The 13,978-nt window shown below is 38.2% G+C and overlaps 1 long non-coding RNA gene and 1 pseudogene across 2 annotated transcripts in view; one reads left to right on the plus strand and one right to left on the minus strand.

Moving 5' to 3' along the window:
- Positions 1-5,008: 5,008 nt before the first annotated feature.
- Positions 5,009-8,334, plus strand: LOC309825199 (serine/threonine-protein phosphatase PP1-gamma catalytic subunit-like; annotated as a pseudogene). Its single transcript has one exon. The product of its transcript is annotated as a serine/threonine-protein phosphatase PP1-gamma catalytic subunit-like (transcript).
- A 5,169-nt stretch (positions 8,335-13,503) lies between these two features.
- LOC309839349 overlaps positions 13,504-13,978 on the minus strand; it is a 42,433-nt gene continuing 41,958 nt past the window's right edge. Inside the window, exon 3 of the long non-coding RNA XR_014298503.1 lies at positions 13,504-13,671. This is a non-coding gene — a long non-coding RNA (uncharacterized lncRNA). The remainder of the gene's footprint in view (positions 13,672-13,978) is intronic.

Raw genomic sequence — 13,978 nt, forward strand, 5'->3', positions numbered from 1 at the left:
TTAAAAACAAAAATGTAAAAAAAAAAGAATTATACTAAGTTTCAGGGATTAAATGGATATAAAAGTATTTCAATATTTAATTCTATCTGTATGGGGACCAGATTAAGTGACACATGAACCTATGTCTTGAAAAATACCTTAATGCCCTTTCTGAGGTTCTGGAACCTAAAATTTTGCTATCACCAAAAGAGGAGATTGAAACTCTTTATAATGATTCCCGAGCAGTATCAATTCTAAAAGAACTTAGCTGGCTAATAATAAATCAGCACAACTGGTTTTGCCATTTTTCACAGAACGTCTATTGAGCATCTGTTATTACCACTAGAAAGAGTTCACATTTATTGAATGCTTACCATGTGTCAGGCGCTACTTTATTTCTTGCTGTGCAAAAATTATTTATTTTTGTGTGTCAGTATTTATTACCATGTGGTAAGCAGTGTATTTAAAGCTACCAGGATGAAACAAATTAGTAAGACATGGCCCTGACTTCTATGAATGTTATAGACTAGTGACAGGCATATAAACAACTGATATCAATATTATTAATAATATCAACCATAATAAAATAAACATGAATTATGGAAGCTCAGGAATGAGTCATTCTTAATCGATTTTAGATGTGGTTTCATTGAAAACAGCTTTGAAAAATCTCAGTGAGCAGAGAAGATTAGGGATTGGAGTGGATGAGGGATTGGAGAGATTTGGGTTGGGGGTGAGGAGTAGGGTTAGAGGAGGGAGGGCGGCATATCAGGCTGAAGGATCTGGGTGAGCAAAGGCACCAAGAAAGCTGTGTGTGTGAATGGTAAGAGCTGCAGTGGCTCTAAATATAGGGTGCACATTCATATACATGGTAGAGCTGAGGACAGAAAGTAGGTTGGAGGTGAGTCCTGGAAGGCCTTGAAAGCCTCTCATGTCCCTAGAAGTTCATATTTTATTTTATAGACACTCAGGCATTTAGTGGGCATCAAATATTTTTTAGTAGGAGAAAGACACTATCAGATCTATATTTTAGCAGTATTCCTCTGGCAGTGGTGTAAAGAACAAATAACAGATGAAGAACAAAATGGAGATGCAAGAAATTGGAAAATCAACATTTAGGAGACACTGCACATACTCTATTTCTTCTCAAAGAAAGAATACTTAATGGAAGAATGACTCCTGAACTTTTTTGAAGCTTGGGTATGGGTTTGGCAGATTGGGAGCTGTAAAATGGCATTCAGACACAAAGAACAGTATACTGAAATGTATAGGCATGAGAGACCACATTCGATAATCTGCAAGTAGTTTTTGTTGAGCTTTGTAAAGACCAAAGACAAGCTTGAGAGATGTCTGACTTCCAACTAGGCAAATTTACACATTTCTATTATTTTGATTTCTTTTTTTTTGTCTTTCTGCCTAAAGAACATCCCTTAGAACTTCCTTTTGTATGGGTATGTGGGCAACAAATTTATTTCATTCCTGTATGTATTTGGGTTTATTTCTAGATTTTCTATTCTGGTACATCAATATGCATATCTATCCTTGGCCAGTATCACACATTTATAATGTTTTAATATCTAGTCAGGTTAGTCTTCCCCTTATTACTCTCTTTTTTTAGATTTTTTTCCTGAAGATTCTTGCTTTTTATTTTTTCCATGTGATCTATTGAATTAGCTTGTCAAGTTGTCTAAAATTCTGCTGGTATTTTTATTTGGATGACATTAAATTTATATCTCTAATTAGGGAAAATTGACCTCTTTATACTATTGAACCTTCCTATCTAAGAATAAGAGGTGCCTTTATATTTTGTCAAGTATTCTTTTGTGCCCTTCTTATAGATATTGCCCATTTCTTGCTAACCTCTTTTCTAGGGAGTTTATCTTTTATTTTTGCAGTTTAAATGGGGTCTTTTCCAATATAATTTTTAATTGGATGTATATTTGAAAGCTATTGATTTCTATTATATTAGTTTTTGTACTCAGCTACCTTACCTTGAATTCTCTTTTGGTTTATACATTTTTCAGTTGATTCTTTTGATTTTTTTTTTTTGAGTATGTAAGCATATCATCCACAGAGGTAAATTTTACCATTTTCTTTCTCATTTTTACCTCTAATTTCTTTCTTGTCTGTTTGCATTATGTAATATCTCCAAATGATGCTAAGTGATAGAATTGATAGGTCTTGACTTAGAAATATGATTATTTTTATAGATGCATGAAATTCCCTTATAAAAATGTATATAATTTATTTAATTAAACTCCAGTAAATGAACATCTATATTGTTTCCAGTGTTCTCAGTTACAAATTATACTGTAATTAATGATTGATATTTTGACACAAAGAAGTTTTAAAATTACTGTAAATCAAATCTGTTATTACATATTTCTTTCATAATAACAACATTAGCTAACATTTATTGAGCTTAACTATGCAGCCCATACTGTGTTAAATGCTTTACATATCCTTATTATTGCCATTTTACAGATATCGAATAGCTTCCCCAAGGTAACCTAGCTAGTAAGAGGCTGAGCCAGGAAGCAGACCAAGTCTTTTTTGTTTCTCTCTCTCCTTTTATATATTTTATTTTTTATTTTTATTTTTAACTTGGTTATAGAATATTTTAAACATATATATGAAAGGTGAGAGAGAGTAGTAGAGTGAGGCGCCATGTACCCATCATCCAGTGTTAACAATTATCAACATTTTCCAGTCTTGTTTCATCTATCCCGCCTCATTTTTTTTTCAGTATTTTAAAGCAAATCCTGGATACTACTTTACTCATATAATGAGGGATTATGTGTAATCCCTCATTATACATCTCTGAGTCAGAAATTTTTTAATATAACCACCATGCCATTAGCACATCCAACAAAATTAATAATTATTTCTCAATATCATTTAATATTTAGTCCATTTAAAAGCCTCTCCAATTGTTTAAGGTGTCTTTTTACTGTTCATTTACTCAAATTAGTATCCAAACAGTTTTACACACTGCATTTAGTTGTTAAGTCTACTGTATTCTTTGACAGTCACCTCCTCACCCTACACTCCCCCCAGACACACATACTTTTTTTTCCCTTGTAATTGATTTTATGGAGAAGCCAGGTCATTTGTCCAGTAGACTCTCTCATGCTCTGGATTTGGCCAATTGCTTGCTCTTTCTGAATCCAAGGTCCTAGTGCTCTTAGCTACCACAATATACTCTATTTCTCATTATCCTTCATAGATGTTGTGAGGAGTAAATGAAAACTTACAAGTGACAGCCCAGTAACTTTTTTAAATTTAATTTTATTTGTTTAGTTTTGGCTGCTTTTGGTCTTCCTTGCTGCGCGTGGGCTTTCTCTAGTTGTGGTGTGCGGGCTTCTCATTGCAGTGGCTTCTCTTGTTGCAGAGCATGGGCTCTAGGCACACGGGCTTCAGTAGTTGTGGCATGTGGGCTCAGTAGTTGTGGCTTTTAGGCTCTAGAGCGCAGGCTCAGTAGTTGTGGTGTACGGGCTTAGTTGCTCTGCATCACGTGGGATCTTCCCGGACCAGAGATTGAACCCGTGTCCCCTGCACTGGCAGGCGGATTCTTAAGTACTGCACCACCAGGGAAGTCCAGCCCATTAACTTTTAGTGGCACAGGTATTATAATACTCCTGGGAAATTTTATTTTTTTACAGTACATATCCTTTTTGCTGAACCTTTAGGCTCTAATGCCATTGAAAAGCCTTTATGAGTCAATGACAGCCTTCATAATACTTACAAACTAAGTTTGTCCACGGACTTCAAGAATCTAATTCTTCACCTCTGGACACTTATAGCCTAAGGTCTTCTTTCCTGTGTCGACTTAAAGAAAAACACACAAGGTAAAAGTTGTGAGTTAAGTTAAGCAGTAAAGAGGCTATTAAGTCATTTATATAGGGCAGTTCTTCGGGGTCTTTGTCTTCCTTCTGGCCAATCCTGTCCCCCCTGGCTTATTTGTTTCAGGACCCTCCCCCTAGGTGCACACATACCTCTCAGCCTAGATGGATCTCGATGAAAAGGCATCTGGGAGAAGCAAGACTCATTATGGCCTGGCATTGTCCCCGGACTTTTGACCCCCGAAGGAGCCTTTCTGCGCATGTATAGTGTCTCCCTTGCCCCAACGAGAGGGGGGGAAGCTGAGACTCTTGATCCTTTACTCAAACGAGGTTTTGCCCCTCTTTGTTAGTGCCATGACTGTTATCTTAAGGTGTCCACAAGAGACAAAGCCTGGCTATTTACCCTGTTTCTGTTGTTACTTCCATTTTGGAGGGCAAACAGGAGGCTGATTGTAAATGCCTAACCTGGAGCCCACCTACCTCCTGTCTCAGGAAATGCAAACAGGAGGCTAGTTGTGAGTGTCCGACCTGAAGCTCGTCTTTTTCTCGCCCCAAGAAATATAAATAGGCGGCCAGTTGTAAATGTCTAACCTGGAGCCCATCTATCTCCTGCCTCATGGGGATATAATGTACAGGATAACAACTATAGTTAATAATACTGTATTGCATATTTGGAAGTTGCTAAGAAAGTAGATCTTAAAAGTTTTCATCACTAGAAAAAAAAATTATGTAACTGTGTATGGTGATGGATGTGAACTAGATTTATTGTGGTGATTATTTTGCAATCCATACAGATGTTGAATCATGACGTTGTACACCTGAAACTAATGTAATGTTGTATGTCAATTATACCTCAATTAAAAAAAGAAGAAAGAAAAAAAGAAGTGCAAAACTTATACTCTGAAAACTACAAAACACTGTTGGAAAGAAATTCAGAAGACCTAAAAAAATGGAAAGACATTGCATGTTCATGGACTACAAGATAATATTAAGATGTCAATACTCTGCAAAATTGATTGATCTATAGGTCCAAAACAATCCCTATCAAAATCCTAGCTGGCTTCGCTCTCGTGGTTCCTCTGGGGAAATAAAGATGAAGCAGGGAGCGGGGCGATTGCACAGGGGGCGGATCCAGCCATGGCTTCTGCCACCTGCGCCACCACCATCTCTGTGCTCGTGGCGTGGGAAGGGAGATGTGAATCCCGGGCGCGAGACGGCGGCTGCGCTGCTGCTGCAGGGTCGGCGGCCGGAAGGCGATGGCGGATACAGATAAACTCAACATCGACAGCATCATCCAACGGCCGCTGAAAGTGAGAGGGTCCAAGCCTGGTAAGAATATGTAGCTACAGGAGAATGAAATCAGAGGACTGTGCTTAAAGTCTGGAGAGGTCTTTCTCAGTCAGCCTATCCTACTAGAACTTGAAGCACCACTCAAAATATGTGGTGATATCCATGGGCAATACTATGAGTTGCTTCACCTTTTTGAGTATGGTGGTTTCCCTCCAGAAAGCAATTACCTGTTTCTTGGGGACTATGTGGACAGGGGAAAGTCTCATTGGAGACTATCTGCCTCTTACTGGCTTACAAAATCAAATATTCCGAGAATTTTTTCTTCTTAGAGGAAACCGTGAATGTGCCAGCATCAATAGAATTTATGGATTTTATGATGAATGTAGAAGAAGATATAACATTAAACTATGGAAAACTTTCACAGTCTGCTTTAACTGTTTATGGATAGCAGCCTTGGTGCATGAGAAAATATTCTGCTGTCATGGAGGTTTATCACCAGATCTTCAATCTATGGAGCAGATTCAGAGAATTATTCGACCAACTGATGTACCAGATCAAGGTCTTCCTTGTGATCTTTTGTGGTCTGATGCCAATAAAGGTGTCTTAGGCTGGGGTGAAAATGACAGAGGAGTGTTCTTCACATTTGGTGCAGAAGTGGTTGCAAAATTTCTCCATAAGCATGATTTAGATCTTACATGTAGAGCCCATTTGGTGGTTGAAGATGGATATGAATTTTATTTTGCAAAGAGGCAGTTGGTCACTCTGCTTTCTGCACCCAATTATTGTGGAGAGTTTGACGATGTGGGTGCCATGATGAGTGTGGTTGAAACACTAATGTGTTCTTTTCAGATTTTAAAGCCTGCAGAGAAGAAGAAGCCAGATGCCACGAGAACCCGTAACACCTCCAAGAGGTATGATCACAAAGCAAGCAAAGAAATAGATGTCATTTTGACACTCTTTGTTGGGACTTATAATATACAGTATATAACCTTCATTTTTAAAACTGTAATGTGTGTTGGTCAGCTTGCTCAAATAGTGTTTGTGGCCCTGCCCCCTTCCATTTTTGACTTAATAAATGGTATTTGCTGGTTATAATAGCAAATGACTCTCCACTCCCAAGGAAAAATGTTTTGTTTTGTTTAGTTCTTTGTTCCTTTTGCAAACAACTTTAATGAAGGTGTTAAAGCTGTACACCCCAGGACAGTTTATCCTGTCTAAGGGGTGAGTGTACAACTGATCTTTTTTTAATTCAGTACAGCCCATGAATAATGTAAATGCTCATTTTCTTTAGGATATAAAGAGAGCCCTAGGGTGCCCAATCTGTTCCTGTTATTGTCATAAAATGCATACTATTGGATAAAAAAAAAATCCTAGCTGGCTTCTTTGTAGAAATTGACATGCTGACCCTAAAATTCATATGAACATTAAAGGGATCCAGAATAGCCAAAACAATCTTGAAAAAGAATAGAGTTGAAAGAATAAATTTCTTGAAAAAGAATATACTTCCCAGTTTCTAAACTTACTACAAACCAACAGTAGTAACCAAGACCATGTATTACTGGCATAAGGGTAGATTTATAGATCAATGGAATAGAATTAAGAATACAGAAATAAACTCTTTTATTTATGTTCAGTTAAGTTTCAGCAAGGGTGCCAAGACAATTTGACAGGGAAAGGAATAGTCTTTTCAACAAATGGCGCTGGGACAACTGGATGACAACATGTAAAAGAATGAAGTTGGAGTGGTACCTCACACCATATATAAAAATTAATTCCAAATGGTTTAAAAAAACTAAATATAAGAGCTAAAACTATAAAACTCTTAGGAAAAAACATAGGGTCTTCCTGACCTTGTCTTAGACATGACACCACAAGTACAAGCAGCAACAAAATAAATTGGACTTCATCAAAATTTAGAACTTTTGTGCATTAAAGTGTCTCAAGTGAGACACTTAAAGTGACTCAAGAGAGTCAAAAGACAACCCACGAAATAAGAGAAAATGTCTGTAAATCATATATCTGACTTTAAAAGTAATATCCGGAATATATAAAGAGCTACAACTCAAAAAACCCAATGCAAAAATGGGCAAAGGATTTGAACAGACTTTTCTCCAAAGATGGACAAATAGTCAATAAGCACGTGAAACTATGCTCATCACTAGCCTTTAGAGAAATGCAAATCAAAACCACGATGAGATATTACTTCACACCCATTATGGTGGCTATTACAAGAAAAGCAAACAATAGCAAGTGTGGGAAGGATGTGGAAAAATTGGAACTCTGGTACATTGCTGGTGGGAAGATAAAGTGGTGCAACTGTTGTGGTTTTGAAGCTTCCCCCCAAAGTTAAACATAGAATTACCTTTTTTTTTTTTGCCATGCTGCTGGGCTTGTGGGATCCAATTCTCCAACGAGGGATCGAACCCCGGTCTTTGGCAGGAGAGCATGGAGTCCTAACCATTGGACCGCCAGGGAATTCCCTATAAAATTACAATACTGATCTAGCAATTTCACTCCTAGATATACATCCAAAAGAATTGAAAACATGGACTTAGACAGATACTTGTACACCAGTGTTCTTAGCAGCATAATTCACAATAGCCAAAAGGTAGAAACAAAGTGTTCATCACCAGATGAATGGATTAACAAAATGTGGTATATACACACAATGGAATATTATTCAGCCTTAAAAAGGAATGAAGTGTTGATACATACTACAACATGTAAGAACAGTGCAAACATAAGTGAAATAAGCCAAACACAAAAGGACAAATGATTCTACTTACATGAAGCATTTAAAATAGACTAATTCATAGAGACAGAAAGTAGAATAGACTAGAGGTATTACCAGGGGCTTCAGGGGGGGGCAAAATAGGGAGTTATTTCTTAAAGGGTGTAAATTTTCTGTTTGGAATGATGAACAATTTCTAAATGAGGGAGGTTATGAGTATGTGGGGTCGAGGAGTATATTGGAACTCTTTGTACTTTCAGCTCAATTTTGCTGTGAACCTAGAACTATTCTAAAAAATAAAGTCTATTTTTTTTTTAAAAAAAGTTCTGGAAATAGACTGTGGCAATAATTATACAATATTGTGAATGTACTTAATGCCACTTAATTGTATACTTAAAAATAGCTAAAATGGTAAATTTTATGTTATGTATTTTTTACTACAATAAAAAAAAGAACCAAAGAGAGAAGTTCTAGTAACTAGTTAAAGCTTTATTATCTAGCCATGTGATTTTGAATTAAACATTGCTGCATGTTTAATAACAACTGTTTTGTTGTTATTCCTGTCTTTTCCGCTTCTCTTACAATCCATATTAGAAAATTCCGTCCCTCTGTCTTCAAAATATAATATGAATCTGGCCACGACTTTACATCCACCACAACCCACACCCTCCAGTTTAAGTCCCCGTCACTTCTCCCCTAGATTCTGTGGTAGGACTACTAACTTCCCTACTTCCACACTACACTTCCTCTACTGTAGGCACACTACAGTCTATTCTCTGGACAGCAAGCAGGTCATATCACTCCCCTGTGCAAAGCCCTTCCATCATACTTTCATTTATTTAACATGCTAGACTGTTCTGGGACAGTGACAAAAATCCATGACCTCATGGAGCTTAGTGAATTTAGAATATAATACAAAATTCTTAAGCGACCTACAAGTATGATCTGGTTCCAGCTTACCTCTCTGACTTCATTTTAGCCCATGGCCCTGTGGAGAGCATTTCTCTAAACAAGATTAGAATTCTGTTGGAAAGGAAGTAAGGGGTGAATGGTTGTTAAAAAATGTTCATACCTACATTAAAAAGTGCTTACCAAAGTTCCCTCCCCAGTGAGACAACCCAGGGCCTTATCTGGTTACTGTGTTCAGCTCCAAGACCAGAATTTTTGGCTGATGTATATAGTCTTCCTCGTCAAGTTTGGATATGGCCCCTTGAGGCCTGGCAACCTAAAACTTAAGTTATCTATATCTAAGCTATCTTAAAAATGATGGAGAAGAAGAAATAGTATAACTACAGTGAAAGTCTAATTCTGGAAAGGGGAGAATGGATGAAAAAATAGTTCACAGTTATCATTGATCCATAGCATACCTTATACCAACTAGGCAGGAATACGGAAGACTCCCTCCCTGGGGGTGGAGTGAGTTTTTTGGCCAGCCAATTGGGAACCTCCAAATTTGTTCTCTGTGGGAATCTTCCTTACTGCCACCATGGCCCCTGTTTTTTCCTGCTAGATAGATGGTCTTGCTTGTCCTTATTCTCCATGGCTATACCAGAGGTGGGCATGGAGTAAATGCCTTTTCTGGAGATGGACTACTCAACTTTAGCTGTGGTACAAGTTGGGAGCCTAGAAAGGCAATAGACTGTTAGGCTTAGGGATTCTTTGGCACTAGTTTCTGTGACAGCTCAGTAGCCTTTGGTTCAATTCCTTCTGCTAGTTCCCACAGCCAAAGATTTTTTTTCCTAGTCACTGTAGCCAGAAGGATACAAAGCTCTGATGGGCTAGCCTTGGGACCTACACGTACCACTGGAACTAGGGGAGAATGTTGCTTCTCTCTTAATCCCGTGAGTGTGTGGGGGGGGGAGTTCCCCATTTTAAAATCAGGATGCTATTGCCACAAGAAGAGGAAATGGAGGCTAGGTGGCAAATAATATACACTTAAAGACATGCTTTAGCTCAAGTGTTCTCCACCTCTATAGAGAAGACTGATATTCACATTTGTGACACATTTCCATGGATACACTCACAAAATAATGTCAGTCTCTGGTAGCTATCTATAAACCCCCCTATCCTCTCCCAGAAAGCATATTGAAGTGTACTTATATCAAAGTGATGTTATTACAGAGATAACCTTAATCTACTCTAATTTTTAAATGTGTCACTTGCAAATTTTGACACTTTATCATTACTAACAAATTTCTTGTGACTTACCTTGTGTTACCTTGTGACACAAGTGTGTCACAATTGTTATACATTTGTTGGGGGAAGGGTCTTATCTGTGGCACCCCAGTACTCCTGAGTTATGTCTTGTTTTGATCTCTTAATAAAATTAACCTTCCTTCTTTGAGCACACATTGCCACGTGACAGAGAGAGGCACCCAGGATAATGGGGGATGTCTATTGGGATCAAATATCTCCAGAATAATGCACCAAGCAGATAATCTATACAGAAAGTATTAGAAATACCGTATGTTTTCAATTAAAACATTCCTATCTTTCCCAATGATTCAAGAATCCTATTTTCTTTCTTCAGAAAATATAAACTAGATAATTAATTAATTTTCTAGTCTCCTATACTCTATTAAGGGTGTTCTTCATCTCACATTTGTGTACTTCTTGGGCAAAAGGGTCAGTAACAAGCGAGCTATCTTAACTATAAAAATAATGTACGTTATTAAATTCCTAGCATAAAGTTAGTCACTTGGGTAAATTAACAGAGAGTAAAACTAACATCAGCCTCATCCTAAAATTCAGAGTCCTTTTCTTTAAGACCAAGTAAGATAGTTCCTCAAAGAAACTTGAAGCAGCTAACTTTCAGGGTCCATAAGCCTGAGAGATGGTGACTTTAAACCCTGGAGAAGGGGGATTTCCCTGGTGGTGCAGTGGTTAAGAATCTGCCTGCCAGTGCAAGGGACACAGGTTCAAGCCCTGGCCCAGGAAGATCCTACATGCTGCGTGCGGAGTAACTAAGCCCGTTAGCCACAACTACTGAGCCCACATGCCACAACTACTGAAGCCCACACACCTAGAGCCCATGTCCCAACAAGGGAAGCCACCGTAATGAGAAGCCCGCACACCGCAAGGAAGAGTAGCCCCTGCTCGCCGTAACCAAAGAAAGCCCTAGCACAGCAATGAAGACCCAATGCAGCCAAAAATAAAAATAAATAATTAAATTAATTAATTAAAAAAAAAAACCTGGAGAAGGCACTAGGCTTCCTTATTTGGCTTTCATTTTCCTTTTTGATATCATTCAGGAAATGTTTCCTCATCTGTGATGGAAGGGAGGCAGCATTCTAGAGAAGATTAAGTACTGTACTACTGCAGATTTCCTCTCTTTAAAAAAAAAAATCTCTAGTTAAATTTGCAACAGCAAGTTTGCCCCATTTCAAAGGAAACTAATGTGCAAAAATCCAATTTACAGGTTTAGAATGTTGCAGAATGAGTTTTAATTTTATGAAATGCACTAAGTGTACCTGAGGATAGACTATATAATGATGTGTTCCCCTAATGTTTTTAAATACTGTAGTATGATTGTTTACAGACTTTTATATACGAAGAGGAGAGCAAAAGAAGCAGAGAAACCTAAGGCTAAAAGCCTTAGAAGCCATGGCCGAATGGGTGATGAATCAGAAGTGAAGATAAAACATGTAGAAGATTATAATTAGAAAATTAATCCAATAAATATTTATTTGTTTTTGCCTAAACATGTATTAAACAGAATACAAAGATAAGTAAGACAGGATCCTGTATTCTCAAGTCAGCTGGTGAGATGAAACCATCTTATGTGATGCAAACAGAGAATAAGTTCAAAACTGCATGGTACAATTTGTTTCTTAAAAGTATATAGAATATATGGGCTTCCCTGGTGGTGCAGTGGTTGAGAGTCTGCCTGCCGATGCAGGGGACGCGGGTTCGTGCCCTGGTCCGGGAAGATCCCACATGCCGCGGAGCGGCTGGGCCCGTGAGCCATGGCCGCTGAGCCTGTGCGTCCGGAGCCTGTGCTCCGCAACAGGAGAGGCCACAACAGTGAGAGGCCCGCATACCTCAAAAAAAAAAAAGTATATAGAATATATGTGTATGTATAACTGAATCACTTTGCTGTACACCTGAAACTAACACAACACTGTAAATCAAATATACTCTAATATAAAATAAAAATTAAATTTTAAAAAAGTATATAGAAATGGAAGATGGTGAGGTAGTCAGAGAAGACTGGGAAAGGCGATACTTGAAGTAGAACTTGCAAAGTAGAGAGGCCAAGGAATAGAGAGAGTCATTTCAGAAAGACACGAATGACCGTGCAATGTGGGGGCCCATGAGACCAGCTTGACTACAACAGAGGGTGAAAGTTTAAAAAAATCTACTCTAAATTGAATTAAGTGCCTAAGGATGGGCCAGATTATGGGGAAATGCAGCAGGCAACAGAGAGCGTTTGTAGAAAATAGCTTGATTAAATGTGGTGTTTTTTATTTTATTTATTTATTTATTTATTTTTGGCTGCATTGGGTCTTCGTTGCTGTGCACTAGTTGCTGCAGGTGGGGTCTACTCTTTGTTGCGGTGTGCGGGCTTCTCATTGAGTGGCTTCTCTTTGTTGCAGAGCATGGGCTCTAGGCGCGTGGGCTTCAGTAGTTGTGGCACATGGGCTCAGTAGTTGTGGCTTGCAGGCTCTAGAGCGCAGGCTCAGTAGTTGTGGCGTACAGGCTTAATTGCTCTGAAGCATGTGGGATCTTCCCGGACCAGGGCTTGAACCTGTGTCCTCTGAATTAGCAGGCGGATTCTTAACCACTGCGCCACCAGCGAAGTCCCTAAAAATGTGTTTTAAGAGAACAATTTGGCAGTGATGTACAGAATGAGATTGCAAGGTAGATTGGATTGAAGATTGTTGAAATAATTTAAATCTTGTCAGTAAATATTTATTGAGTGCCTACTAACTATATCATTGCATTCTATACTGTGAAGGATACAAAGAAGAGTAAGATATACATAACTCCTGTACTGAAGGGGCCAACAGGTAGACTTGTATGACAAAGACATAAATTAAGTAGAGAATTAAGAGGATGATTTTTCTGGTCTCAGAATCTTTGAGTTTGCCATAAGAGAGCCTCAAAGTACTGTAGAGGCTCAAAAAGAGACATTAAGTTGGGGATAAAGAAAGGTTTTTTTGAAAGAGGTATCTTTTGAGATGGGCCATGAAGGAGGAGCAGGATCTCAAGAGGCAGAGATGAGGGAAGGAAATTCCAGACAGTGGGAAGCAAAATGATTCTGTTGGGAAAGTACTACTTTAAAACTGGGTTCAATCCCAGGTCAGCAACCAGTTCTGTCCTCTTGAAGAAACTATACAGCCTCTCAGAACTTTAATTTCCCCTCTGTAAAATGAGGATAATATTTGTCCTACCTCACAGTGTTGTAAAGATTAAATAATAATATATGAAGAGTATAGCATGCTCACTGGCATATAATTGGCGCATCCAACAAATGTTAGCTAGGACTGTTATAATAATAAAGTGAGTAAAGAGTGCAGAGGATAATAAGCATAAATGTCCTGGAAACATGAAGAAAACTACCTGCTTTGAGTGTAAGATTTATGTGAGGATAGTTGTCTTGGTCTGTTTGGACTTCTATAACAAAATACCGTAAACTGGGTGGCTTATAAATGACAGAAATTTATTTCTCACAGTTGTGGAGGCTGGGAAGTCTAAGATCAAGACACTGGCAGATTCAATGTCTGGTGAGGCCCTCTTCCCGGTTCACAGATGGCTGTCTTTTCGCTGTGTCCTCACATGATGGAAAGGCAAAGGGAGCTCTCTAGGCCGGAACTGTTCAACATAAGCCTGCAATGGGTTGTCATGTTAGAAAGAAAAGAATCTATTAAAGAGCACTAATCTCATGCCAAACACAGAGACTCAGGATTCAGAAGCCAATTTGAATGTTTTCACTGACCAAAGATGGGACAATATGAATATCAATAAGGATAAAACTGCATTGAATTGAAGCGCATAAAATTTGGTTAAATCCATGAATTCATAATGATACAAGAAAAACTCAATGGTTTTGCAATGTATGGACCTTATTTGGATCGCAATTCAAACAAACCATTTTTTAAAATGTATAAGATAGGGAAATGTAAATACTGGCATG

This window comes from Grampus griseus, assembly GCF_964374135.1.
Source record: "Grampus griseus genome assembly, chromosome: 1".
In the NCBI taxonomy this organism is placed as follows: domain Eukaryota; kingdom Metazoa; phylum Chordata; class Mammalia; order Artiodactyla; family Delphinidae; genus Grampus; species Grampus griseus.